The sequence below is a fragment of the Podarcis muralis genome, chromosome 5 (genome assembly GCF_964188315.1).
Source record: "Podarcis muralis chromosome 5, rPodMur119.hap1.1, whole genome shotgun sequence".
Taxonomy (NCBI): Eukaryota; Metazoa; Chordata; class Lepidosauria; order Squamata; family Lacertidae; genus Podarcis; species Podarcis muralis.
In genome coordinates, this window is record NC_135659.1 from 84,858,450 (window position 1) to 84,871,063 (window position 12,614).

General features: G+C 44.7%; 1 protein-coding gene across 3 annotated transcripts in view; it reads left to right on the forward strand.

Annotated features, from left to right (window-relative positions):
- TSHZ2 (teashirt zinc finger homeobox 2) overlaps nt 1-12,614 on the forward strand; it is a 330,390-nt gene that overhangs the window by 186,509 nt on the left and 131,267 nt on the right. The window lies entirely within an intron of this gene.

The following is a 12,614-nucleotide window of genomic DNA, read 5'->3' on the forward strand; positions in this document are numbered from 1 at the left end:
GCCTGAGAAACAGTTTCTATCCAAATGCGATTTTGGTTGTAAACACAGTGTAAGGTAGTCTCTATGGGAGTATATTGTATTTAATTATGGGGTATGAGAGTTTTTAGGGGGCTAATCAGGCTGGGATAGCTGGGATAGCGGGCTTGTTGGTTTCTGAATGTCTGATGTAGATTTTTTCAATTTTGTTGTTCTGTATGGGACAACGACAATAAAGATTATCATATCGTATCGTTATTATTAAATTAAAATCAACTTTCAAAAAGCCATTCCAGCTCTACGGAGAAGACACACTTGCTTAAAATTATAGAATAGCAGGAGAACTAGAAGCTCCCTGTGCAGGACATGGCTGCTTCACTCTCAACCTCAACTCTGTCTTAACTCTCTCTAGATAATGGCTCCCAGCTCAATTCCTTCCTTCACAGTTAAGCTCTACTTCCAAGGCACAGCAAGCAGGACACCACATAGAATCATAGAAGAATCATAGAAGCATAGAGTTGGAATAGACCGCAAGGGCCATCGAGTCCAACCCCCTGCCAAGCAGGAAACACCATCAGAGCACTCCTGACATATGGTTGTCAAGCCTCTGCTTAAAGACCTCCAAAGAAGGAGACTCCACCACACTCCTTGGCAGCAAATTCCACTGTCGAACAGCTCTTACTGTCAGGAAGTTCTTCCTAATGTTTAGGTGGAATCTTCTTTCTTGTAGTTTGGATCCATTGCTCCGTGTCCGCTTCTCTGGAGCAGCAGAAAACAACCTTTCTCCCTCCTCTATATGACATCCTTTTATATATTTGAACATGGCTATCATATCACCCCTTAACCTCCTCTTCTCCAGGCTAAACATGCCCAGCTCCCTTAGCCGTTCCTCATAAGGCATCGTTTCCAGGCCTTTGACCATTTTGGTTGCCCTCCTCTGGACCACAACATAGAACAGGTCATTGATCCCTCTAGCTCAGTTTTGTCTACACTCAGTGTAGATTCCAGACTGAAGTCTCTCCAAGCCCTACCTGGGGGTGGCGGGGATTGAACCAGGGACCTTCTGCATGCTCAATAGATGCTCTCTGCCACTGAGTCATAGCTCTTTTCCATGCTGTCAGCTGATGAAATCTAGAGGCGCACCTATCCATCTCATGACTACTTCATCATGATTTTGCCTGATCAGCCAGGGTGGGGTTGCTCAGCCCCCATGGTGAATCATGGTGAATCATGGATATAGCCCCCTCCCCCCTGTTGTGGGGTTTCCAGGCTGCAGACTGCCCAGATGATAAGCCCCACCTGTATAGTTGGGTCCTTTAGATACAGCACTCTGCCACTTCTGATCTGCTGGTGGACAACCAGCTTCTTTCCATGTTGGAAGGGCATCATGGAATTGCTACATCCTTCTTTGCTGCTGTAGACTCTTTGAATCAGTGGTTCTCAACCTGCGGGTCTCCAGATGTTGTTGGACTACAACTCCCATCAACCCTGAGCTCTGGCCTTGATAGCTAGTGATGATGGGAGTTGCAGTTCAACAACATCTGGGGAGCCACAGGTTGAGAACGGCTGCTTTAAATGGAGAACCACAAGATGTGCCTCAGGATCAACCCTAAGGCTACAATCTAGCACAAAATTAGGTGCTCCGAAATTCACTGAAAATCGATCAATATTTTGTTTGCTTCTAGAGTGCCATTCATCAGCATGGTGCCCTTGTTGAGAGGACCTTGACAAAAATAAATAAGTGGGCTTAAACACGATTAACAGGGTGTTGGATTTTTGGTCCACTTTGCTTCTCCATTACCCTGTATTTCTCAGTAAGAGGGTCCTTCAGAGAAGGAAGTGGAAATTACTTGCAATGCTAGACTAAACCTGATAGTCGTTAACCATAAACCACTGAGAGGATGTCCCGTGTGAACCCTTGAACTCACTTCATTTCTGAATCTATGGCACAGGCATATTGACAATCAGCAGCCCCGCACAAGATTAGGGCACTCAGCTCAAATCTGGAAGAGAGCTCACCCACATTTTTGTAACCACCAATTATCATCTTGAAATTTGCATATGGAACAGGGGAGAAGTTTTCCACCTGGCAAATTAAAATGGAAATGAACAGTGTTTCCCTGTGCTATTAATTTAACTAATTTCTATATAATAGATGCACTCCATCCTGCAATGCTAGTTAGCAACAATAGAAGAACAATATAAAAAGGGGGGACGGGATGGACTTTTGTAATATGGCACCCTGAGCGACGAAAAAAATTGGCAGAAAAACCCCCACCCCAATATTTCTTATTTTCACAATAATTCCCTTTAGTACAGTTGCTTTTTGTGGATCTTCTCAATAGGTTCGCCGAAACTTCACATTGTTACAAAAACTGTTGTTGTTACTTTTCGCTCAGCACCCTGTGCCAAGGAACAACCCACACTACCCTAAATCCAGCACTGAAGAGGAGGAGGTTTTCATGGAATCAATTTCCAACATAAGCAAAGCTATAACTTTTGGAAGAGTTAATGATCTTCCCCACAGTCCACGCCCAGTTCCAGTCCTCCCAGTCCCAGATAACCCGGGGCATCATATGATGCTGTAGTGTTCTGGTCACAGAATTGCAGACCTCCAGTTTTCCACCTGGATCAGGTACTCAGTGGGATCGAAACCATTTCAACCTCCCTAGATACCAAGCAGTGCTCCCAGGGTGCTGGGCAGAAAGCCCCCTCCCCTGAGACTATTTATTTCTTTTTAGAAGTTCCCAAGAATTGTGCAGTTCTTGAGGGTTAGTCTTATGAACAGGGAGCTGTACCTTTTCTGTGCTGTCCATACCAAGGCCAGGTACACTCCCTGACCCAATTGAGCAAAACCTCAGTCAGATTCCCTTTTGTATACGCTGTCTAAGACCTCCCCAGCCCCTCTGACAAGTCATAGCTCCATGGATTAATTCAGCTCAGCTCTATCCTCAGATGTTATTTTCTGGGAAATATTGCAAGGGCATAGACCATAATTTCATACAAAATGGGCATAGACCATAATTTCATACAAAAAGATAGTGGACAACTTGGGACATAATGGTCAAACTATGGTTTCACCTTCCAGTCCAAGTTTTAGGATCACACTCTCTCTTTGCTTTGTGTGCACTGACTTCTCTCCCTGACTTTCATATGCAGGGACAGGGAGGGGGGTGTTCTGGGCAAACCATAGTTTGCTGTTACATCTGAGGTGGTAAACTGAGATTTGCACCAGGAGTGCAAACCACAATTTGGTCAAGGTGTGCACAGCTGGCAAATGTCATAGTGTAACAGCCAACTATCACTTGGCAAACAAGAAGGTGAGGGAATTGCCTGAGGGGAGGAGGGAGTATGTGAACCCTGGAATGGCGAAACCTTGGAATGGCTTATATATGATTCAGCCAATAATGTGTGAATGTTGCAAGATAGTGAGCAGATGGATGTGACGGCACCCCTTTGGATTCATTGTCCGGGGGGACAGGGGCTGTTACCTCAGGGTAACAATCTTGAAATAATAACCTCTGAGCTGTGGTTGTATAAAGCTAAGCTGCGTAGCTATTGCTTATACTATCCATCTCTCATATTGAGCAAAAAATGAGTCTGAATTGATGCACCCTCTAGAAGTGGAGCGTGCTATATGACTTTTAAAGCTTTTCTTCTCTTATTGAATAAATGGCATTTAGCCCCGGCAATTTCTTCTCGCTAAAGAGAGTCACCGATCCATGCACATTTTGGCATTTTTGACCTTGAAGGTATTTGCGCCGATATTTTTGCCTCCCCTTCGTACTGTTGTTCTTCTTGTGATCACCATCATCGTCGAGGACCGCCCGCCCCCGCCCCCCCGAGTTTGTGCGGCTTGGACGAAGCCTGCCTTCCAAAGTGAGCCCTGCTCAAAACTGCTTCACCTGCGTTTGCATCAAAACCATGTGGAAACTGTACTGCAAAATCATCAATCAAGCTGTACCGCAGTCAGCATCCTGTCCCATCATTACTCACTAAAGCCTGGAACTTTAGACCCAAGGACATGTGTTTCGAGGCAGCGAGGAGCAGGAAAAAGGACCACGGGGCACCTGATACCTCGTGATGCAGGAGTGATATGGTGCAAGGGGACCGCAGTGGGACCACTCTGACCTCAGTGGAGAGGGTGTTGTGCCCCTTGCTGCCCTAAGTATATAAATTAGCTTGTTGGGTCAGGCCATCCTCTCTGTGCTCTTGCATTCTATGTGCCTGTTGTTGTTTAGTCGTTTAGTCATGTCTGACTCTTCGTGACCCCATGGACCAGAGCACGCCAGGCACTTCTGACTTCCACTGCCTCCCGCAGTTTGGTCAGACTCATGCTGGTAGCTTCGAGAACACTGTCCAACCATCTCGTCCTCTGTCGTCCCCTTCTCCTTGTGACCTCCATCTTTCCCAACATCAGGGTCTTTTCCAGGGAATCTTCTCATGAGGTGGCCAAAGTATTGGAGTCTCAGCTTCACGACCTGTCCTTCCAGTGAGCACTCAGGGCTGATTTCCTTAAGAATGGATAGTTTTGATATTCTTGCAGTCTAGGTGCCTATGGAAGCTAAGAAACACACACCCTGAACATAATGGCCTTTCTGTGCCATTGGTTCATAGAATCATAGAATTGTACAGTTGGAAGGGATGCTGACGGTCATCTTGTCCGAATCCCTGCAATGCAGGAATCCTGCCCACAGCCATTCCTGGGTGGGCTCAGACCACCAACCTTTTGGTTAACAGCCAGATGCAGCAACCCACTGTGCCACAGGGGCAAGTCCAGGACTGCAGCCCTTGGAGAGAGTCCCATTGAATTCAGTGAGATAAACCTCTTGCTCTTGTTAGGGTTAGACCAGTGGTTCTCAACCTGTGGGTCCCCAGATGTTGTTGGACTGCAACTCCCATCATCCCTGAGCTCTGGCCTTGCTAGCTAGGAGTGATGGGAGTCATAGTTCAACAACATCTGGGGACCCACAGGTTGAGAAAGGCTGGGTTACACAGATTTGCAGAAGGTGTGGTTAGCAGGGGCCACTAGCCATGACGTAATACTTCCAGTGTCAAGGACAATGTGCCTCTGAATACCAGTTCTTGGGAATCTCCTTTAAAATCAATTCATGATCGCTCTCCTTATTGTATTTTAATCCCTACAAGGAACCTGCAGCCCTATAGATGGTATTGGGCTCCAACACCCAGCAACCCTAGCCAGTCAAGGATTCTGGGAGCTGTAGCCAAACAAGATCTGGAAGGCCACAGATTGAGGAGGGTGGGGCCGTGTCTAAGAGAGAGTGGCTCTCCTGAGGAGAGGCAAGATTGAAACTGGGGACTTTCTCATTTGTAGCATGATCTCTTGGTCACCTTTTTTTGTACAAGCTCTATCAATGTGGTTACAGTAGTTCCCATTAAGGGAGTGCTCACGCCTGTGCCTGCCTGTTTCCAACTAACTGATGGCTCAGCACCTCAAGACTTGCAGCAGAATATGTGAAGACTTCATAGAATGGGGTGAAATAATTATATCCATTGACATCTCCATGGGAAAGCACTGTGAGGTGAAGGGAGATGTTGGGAAGGCTCTTGCTTGCATCTAAGTTGTATTCGTGGTAGACCAGGCATGCATGTCCAAAGTCCATTTTGGGGGCCTAATCCGGCCCCTGTGGCAGTTTATTTTCTGTGGTAAAATCCCAAAAAAAGCTCAACAACTTCAATCCTAACGCCCTCACACATGTTCACTTCATCAAATCTGGCCCTCTTTGAAAAAAGTTTGGGCACCCCTGTGGTAGACGGATGGTGGATGATTTCCTCAGACCCAGCCCCTCCACCTGTCGCATGAGTGATGGCTTATTCAGACAACCCTTCAAACAAGGATCAGGGGAGCCTGTGGCCCTCTAGATATTGTTGGACTCCAAGAACAACCCCAGCCACTGTGGCCAAAGGTCAAGAGTATCCCTGACTATCCCTGCCTTAGGGAACCACAGAGAAACCAGAGTTAATTTATTGTGGTTTGTTTGGAGGGTTTTTTGGGGGGATTTCATTTTCTCCATCTTTGCCCTCTTAAGGTCATGAGTTCAAGCCTCACATTGGGCTAAAGTTTCCTGCATTGCAGGGGTTTGGACTAGATAACCCTCGTGGTTCGTTCTAGATGTATAAGTCTATGATCCCTAGGAGATGCAGATGCATGTTGTGGAGGTTAAATAACCCACTCTTGTCCGCCCCGCCCCAAGTGAAAAAACAACAACCCCATGATGAATGCTGACAGCCACATTTTTCTACCATTGATTAAACGCTTTTGCCATCAAGATCTTCCTTCACCCATCTTTTAACGTGCCAGAAAGAGAGAGGTGTGAGTGACTTTGTCATTTACATTAAACATTTGTAGATCCTTCCTCTTGCAGAGCGCTCTTCATTGCATTTGTTTACTCGATCTGTATTTCCAATCAGTGCAGAAGGTTTACTAAAGCAGTTCATTACTGATTTATTTATGATGTATTTAGATAGCAAATATGGTTCTGTCAGCAGTTGCTGGCTAAACAGTGTTGACAGACATTAATAGCATATGGTATAGCAATGGAATTATGATCTTTGAAGACTTGCCTCATTCTTTCCTCCATACATTTTTCAATCCTTTTCTCTGCTTTTTTTTTAAAAAAAAAACCTAAATATTTTTAGTTTTGCTGAGACAGAAGGGGAACTTCTGCGGGGGAGTGCGGGTAGGGAGAAGCCATACTTTTTGTTTTGTTTGTTTTCCTCGTGTAACCTTTGGGGTTTGTTGGTGATGACATTAAAATCTTCTGTGCCTGTTTAGCTGTTCAATTTAATGGAAGACAAATTCTCCCAAAGGTTTAATTTACTCTCGCAAACTGAAATCAGTGCGTTCACACCAAGGGAACTGGTCTTAATTTTCCCAGCCTTCAGTCTACATCAAGCATATAATTCATTTCTCCCCTCCTCATTAGAAAACAAAGTTTATATATATATTTAAATGTTACGTACTTTAAGTTGAGAAAGTGATTCTCTGTCTCTCTGTCTCATTCCCTATAAAGTGCATTTGCAGGCATGATTGCTTCTCTTTTGACAGAAGCACATTTATACAGGGCAGAACAGATGAGGAAGAAAGGGGGGGGGGACCTTGAATTTTTGACCTTTAATTGCCTCTTTCCTGTAACAGCAGCAGTTTTATCCAGTGTCAAAGGCAAACAGGGAGGGGGAAGTGTGATTCTTCACAGAAGGAAGGGAGAGCAGGTGGTACCTCGGAGGTGAGAGTATCTTTGCCTGTTTGGTGTCACTGAAAGAACCGGAGATATTTTTGGCTGCTCGGAGTGTATTTGCAGTGGGGCTGGGGCAAGCAATCTTTCGTTAGGCGAGAGAGATGTAAGAGAGCATCTGGGCTGACATGCACCCGGCCATATGGGAGCCAAAAGGTTGCTGCTTGTGGAGACGGGCATGGCAACCTGTTTATCTCGTTTTGGTGGGCGACCATTGATAAGTTATAGAAAGGGGTGATCGCACTCCTCATGCTGATGTCTGAATGTCGCTCAGCGGGTCTTTTCCCCTGATCCTGCTGGAGTTTACTCTAGCTTGAATGAATGGCTGAAACTTTATTTGCATCAACCATCGGCCATAGCAACAAAAGAACATTGGGATGTACACAGAACAAAATAAAACAAAATAAAAAGTCAATTATATAAAACACAGTTTAGGGTCATGAATCGGCAATCAAATCGTGGGCCTTATTCTGATTGCCCCAGCTAGAAACCTTGCGACCTTTGCAGTCATCTGCTCATCTTCATCTGCCAGGAGAAAAGACATTGAACTGAGCACATCACTTGAAGTGCCGTGGTTGTGTTGGTTTTAATCATTAATAGCTGATACGGGGATTTTTGTCGGGATTGTGGTGCAAAAGCAGGAGAGATGTCCTTTTTCTCCGCTGTCACAACCCTAAAGAAAATTTCACCGAGAAAATTCCCTTTAGCCCTGAAAAGTAGGATCCCAAGGCACCTATGGGTGAGCGGTAGTAATCAGAAGAAAATAGTTTCTACTTGTAAGAGGTGAACTTTTTACTTCCCCAGACTTTTACTGTAAACGTCTGAAGGGTTTATATCATGCATATCACCTGCATATTATTATTATTTTGCTGGTGTTTAATTTTGTATTTTTAGTCTGTTTTAATTTTTTGAAACCACCTCACTAATTGTCCATTGCTAATTGTCCATTGAAGGGCAGTATGATAATTTGAGAGCTTAAAATAAAGTAAGTTCAACAGGTTTAGCAGGCTTTTGGATTTCAAAAACTTGCAAAACCTGTTTGTCTCCAGGTACAGTGAGGCACAATAAGGTGCTAGTGAACACCTGTGGCTACAGCTTCACCTTTTGCATGCACAGAACAGTCTTCGCCTTCATTTCAAAATCGTGGAAAACTCTTCCCGTCTGGAATTTGTTGAGTTGCTTTTAAAATCATTCTTTTTTCTTTTGAGATGTTTTTGGCCTTGCAATTGTGGGAAATACCTGTACTTTAATTTTATACTCTTCCAATCAATCATACTTTGCAAAATCCTGCAGGAATTTTCTCTACTTAGTGAATCAGCTGGGATAATTCACAGACAGAGTCTCCCGACCATTTTTGCAAGCTTTCTAAATGCTGTGACTTGAAATAATAATAAGTATCGGTTCAAGAGAATTTCTCCTTCTCCCCCTCTCCTCGTTTTCTCGCCACCTAGTCCCGGGTCTGCAGCAGATATGGTGCAGCGATTACCTTTAAATAAATAATTTGATTACAAGCTAGAGACTTGGATTTTTTGAGTATGGCTTAAGCTTGGCTGAGGTTCAGCCCAGTCTCAGTCTACATTTCTTGGCATGCTTCAGTGCCAGAGGTAGTAGTTCTGCTTCAAATTATGACTTCCCTCTTCCAAGACAAAGCTTGGAAGCTTGTTGTATTCCCACCCTTTTCATTTCAGAGCCCAGCCTGTCCCTCCTTCAGCAGTTCCCCATTAATCCACTTGTCACATACCACCATGTTTCAGGTTCACCATAAATCGAGCGGGCCAGAGTTACATTTAATACCTTTTCAGATACTGAGAGTGAACCTGAATGGAAGCGAGGCAATCAAGAGCAATTGCGGCCAGAGAGGAATCTTGTGCAGAAGGAGTTCCATACGGTCTATATGAAGAAGTCCCTAAGCCCAATCTTACTGGATCTTCAGTTAAAGGAGTTAGGGAGCAGGTGATGGGGGAAGACCTCTGCCTGAGATGCTGAAGAGTCACTGCCAGTCAGTATTGGGCTAGGTAAAGGTAAAGGGACCCCTGACCATTAGGTCCAGTCATGACCGATTCTGAGGTTGCGGCGCTCATCTTGCTTTATTGGCCGAGGGAGCCGGCGTACAGCTTCTGGGTCATGTGACCAGCATGACTAAGCCACTTCTGGCGAACCAGAGCAGCGCACGGAAACACCGTTTATCTTCCCGCTGGAGCGATACCTATTTATCTACTTGCACTTTGACGTGCTTTCAAACTGCTAGGTTGGCAGGAGCAGGGACTGAGCAACGGGAGCTCAGCCCGCCGCGGGGATTCGAACCGCCGACCTTCTGATTGGCAAGTCCTAGGCTCTGTGGTTTAACCCACAGCACCACCCACGTCCCTAGTATTGGGCTAGATGGCTCTTAATTTGAAGATTTCAATGCCGGCTACCCTAACAACATACTTCCAACATTGCTGCTAAGGCCAGCAGTGCCACTGATACCACATTGATACTACTGCAGCTGATTGTTGAAGGTTGTTCAGCAAGCACCACACCATAACCATTGACGTTAAGATGGTAAGCATCTTGCTTGGCAATGTAGCTCTTTCCACACAAATCTTTTCCTTTCTGAACTTCACTTTTTACGCAGTTGCTTCACTAGGGTTCCCAACATTTTGATCAATGCAATCATGGGATTCTTCAGATATCATTTCGTGCTTGGTCATTTTGCCGTTCCTTGTGGAATCTGACAAGTATTCATGGACAAAAATTTCATATGCAGAATAAATGAGTGGGGTGGGTTGATGGGGAACTCTCTCCGTAGGTTGTACGGCTGTGTTGGCATTTAAAGAAAATCCGTTTTGATTTGATCCCCACTCTGTGGCTTGCTCCCTTTGATTTATTGGCTGTTGTTTATACTTTCACTGATCACTTTCTTATTACTTTCATACTCCCATCCATTTCAGTTTGCATTCCTTTGGAGCGATTTCAATACTGCCCCGCTGCCACCTGCTCAATCCTGATGAATGGCTCCCTCAAACTGTTGATCTTGACCTGGCATGGTCCCTTCTGCAGGATATAAATGATGCCACCACAGACATATAATGATGCCTTAATAAACAACATCCCGGGTGCGTCTGCTCCCTTTCAAGAAGGCAGTGTGCTTGAAATTCAAGAGTGACAATGGCATAGTGTGGAGGGGAAGGCAATGAAATGGAAGGAACAGAAATTGGAAAGGGGGGAAAATCTGCCCCTCATTGTGCACATTAATGCAATTCACAGGAGTTTTCAAGGGGGAGCTTCCACATCAGAACATTTTTTTTAAAAAAAGGTTAAGAGGCAGAAATGCCTCTTGTTTCATTTGTGTTTGTCCTGCTGTCTCTATAACAGCAATGTCTGAATAGGTTTCCGCAGTAAAATCTCATTTATACACGCACATATACACTTCCTTAGTATACTTTAATCTGCTGCTAAGGCACGTTGAGTCTTTTTTTAGAAATCGGTGTTAAAGAATTTAAGTGGATGCAGTAGTATAATTTGAATCCTCTGCCTGTCTACTCAGAAGTTAAGTCTTGCTGAGTTTTTAAAAAGTTATTTGTTTGTTACACGTCTATCCTGACTTCCCCGCAAGGAGCACAGGTCAGCATGCAAAGTTCCCCTGCCCCCCATTTTTTTGAGTGGGTGGGTATGGGGTAAATGAAGGAACCTACTGCTAAGTAAAAGGGCAGAGCATTGCGTCCTCATAATTAATTTTGCATGGGTGGAGTTGCCTGAAGTGTGTCGTTTTTCAGATGAAAAACGACGGACTTCAGCCTGCCTGGTAAGGATTTTTAAGAAAGCGTCATTTTCCAATCTGCCCTGTATTTGCTCCTGCAGCACTGTTCCCTTTCCGTTGCAGTTCATCTCCCACCAAAACCCACATCATTTATCTTACTGTCTGCTGTGCTGAAGTTACACGACTTAAAACATTTACATTAGTATGTAAATCCTGTAAGTTACATTGTCATTACACTATCCAGCCCCATTCATTTCAATGCAAAGGAAATGCAATGCAAATGGGAAAATCATGGTCGTTTGCAGGTTGGAAGCAAAAACAGAGAATACTGATCCAAACATGGGACAAATAAGTGAAATGAGGAAATTTCTGTGTTGCGCTTCTGTTTCTGTCAAAATTCACCTGCATCTCTGCTATCTAGCACCTATGACGTTTGTCCGCAGACAGTTTTTTCCTGGTCATGTGGCCAGCATGACTAAGCCGCTTCTGGCGTAACGGAACACGGAAACCAGAGCAGTGCATGGAAACATCGTTTACCTTCCCGCCGGAGCAGTACCTATTTATCTACTTGCGTTTTTTTGACGTGCTTTCTAACTGCTAGGTTGACAGGAGCTGGGACTAAGAACAGGAGCTCACCTCGTAGTTCGAACTGCCGACCTTCTGATCGGCAAGCCCAAGAGGCTCAGTGGTTTAGACCACAGTGCAACCCATGTCCCTAAGGCATAGATACCCCTGTACAAAACATAACACAACAATGTGAAGGACTTGAGCACATAAAATGTTGTGCATTTCACTTAAAAAAACAATTCGGAAGCATGGACCAGGAAAGCCCCATGCTCCCACATCAGAGTGTTGCAATTTTACGCATGTGCATATCCCATGTATACTTGGCAAGAAGCAAATGGATTCTATATTAGTGTGTGTGTGTGTGTGTGTGTGTGTGTGTGTGAGTGAGTGTGTGTGTGTGTGTGTGTGTGTGTGTCTCCATTGCACTGGGCTGGGCTGGACAGCTTTCCCATAGTTGCCCAAGGGATGCAAAGGTTGTCACCTTGTTGGTGGCCGGTGCCTTTGAAAACTGCAAGATCAGGCAGAGACATTTCACACAAGAAAAGCGGGACAAATACAATAAGTAAATTCATGAGGTACAGTTTTGTCCGGCATGAGCACATCGCTGATTGCGCTTCTTGCAACAATATAGAAAGCAGAGAGGAACCATAGCAGGGGGGTGGGGAAGTGGAACGTGAACGCAAACGATCCCGTCCTAATGAAACGTCACATGGTATAATCCACTGGAAGTGGGTGATCTACCATTGACTGTAGCTGGCTGCAGATTGCTCCCTCTGTCATTAAATGACCTTTCTGATTATTGATTTTTTTCCCTCACCCAGAGATCATATTTGTTATTTGTTTCCCATTGCTGAGGCACCGAAAAATAAAATAAAATAGAAAACGGAACCTTGTGCATCTGCAGTTTATACCTGCATGCCAAATTCGGTGTGATAAATGCTGGGTGACAATTTCAACTGGGGCAAGATGTAGTATCCTTTAACAGGAATATTTGTGTGTGTGTCTCCAGTTCAAGCTGTGGTGAGCTGTTTTTAGACTATTGTTGCTGCTATTGTTAATACAGCAGCTTTGGC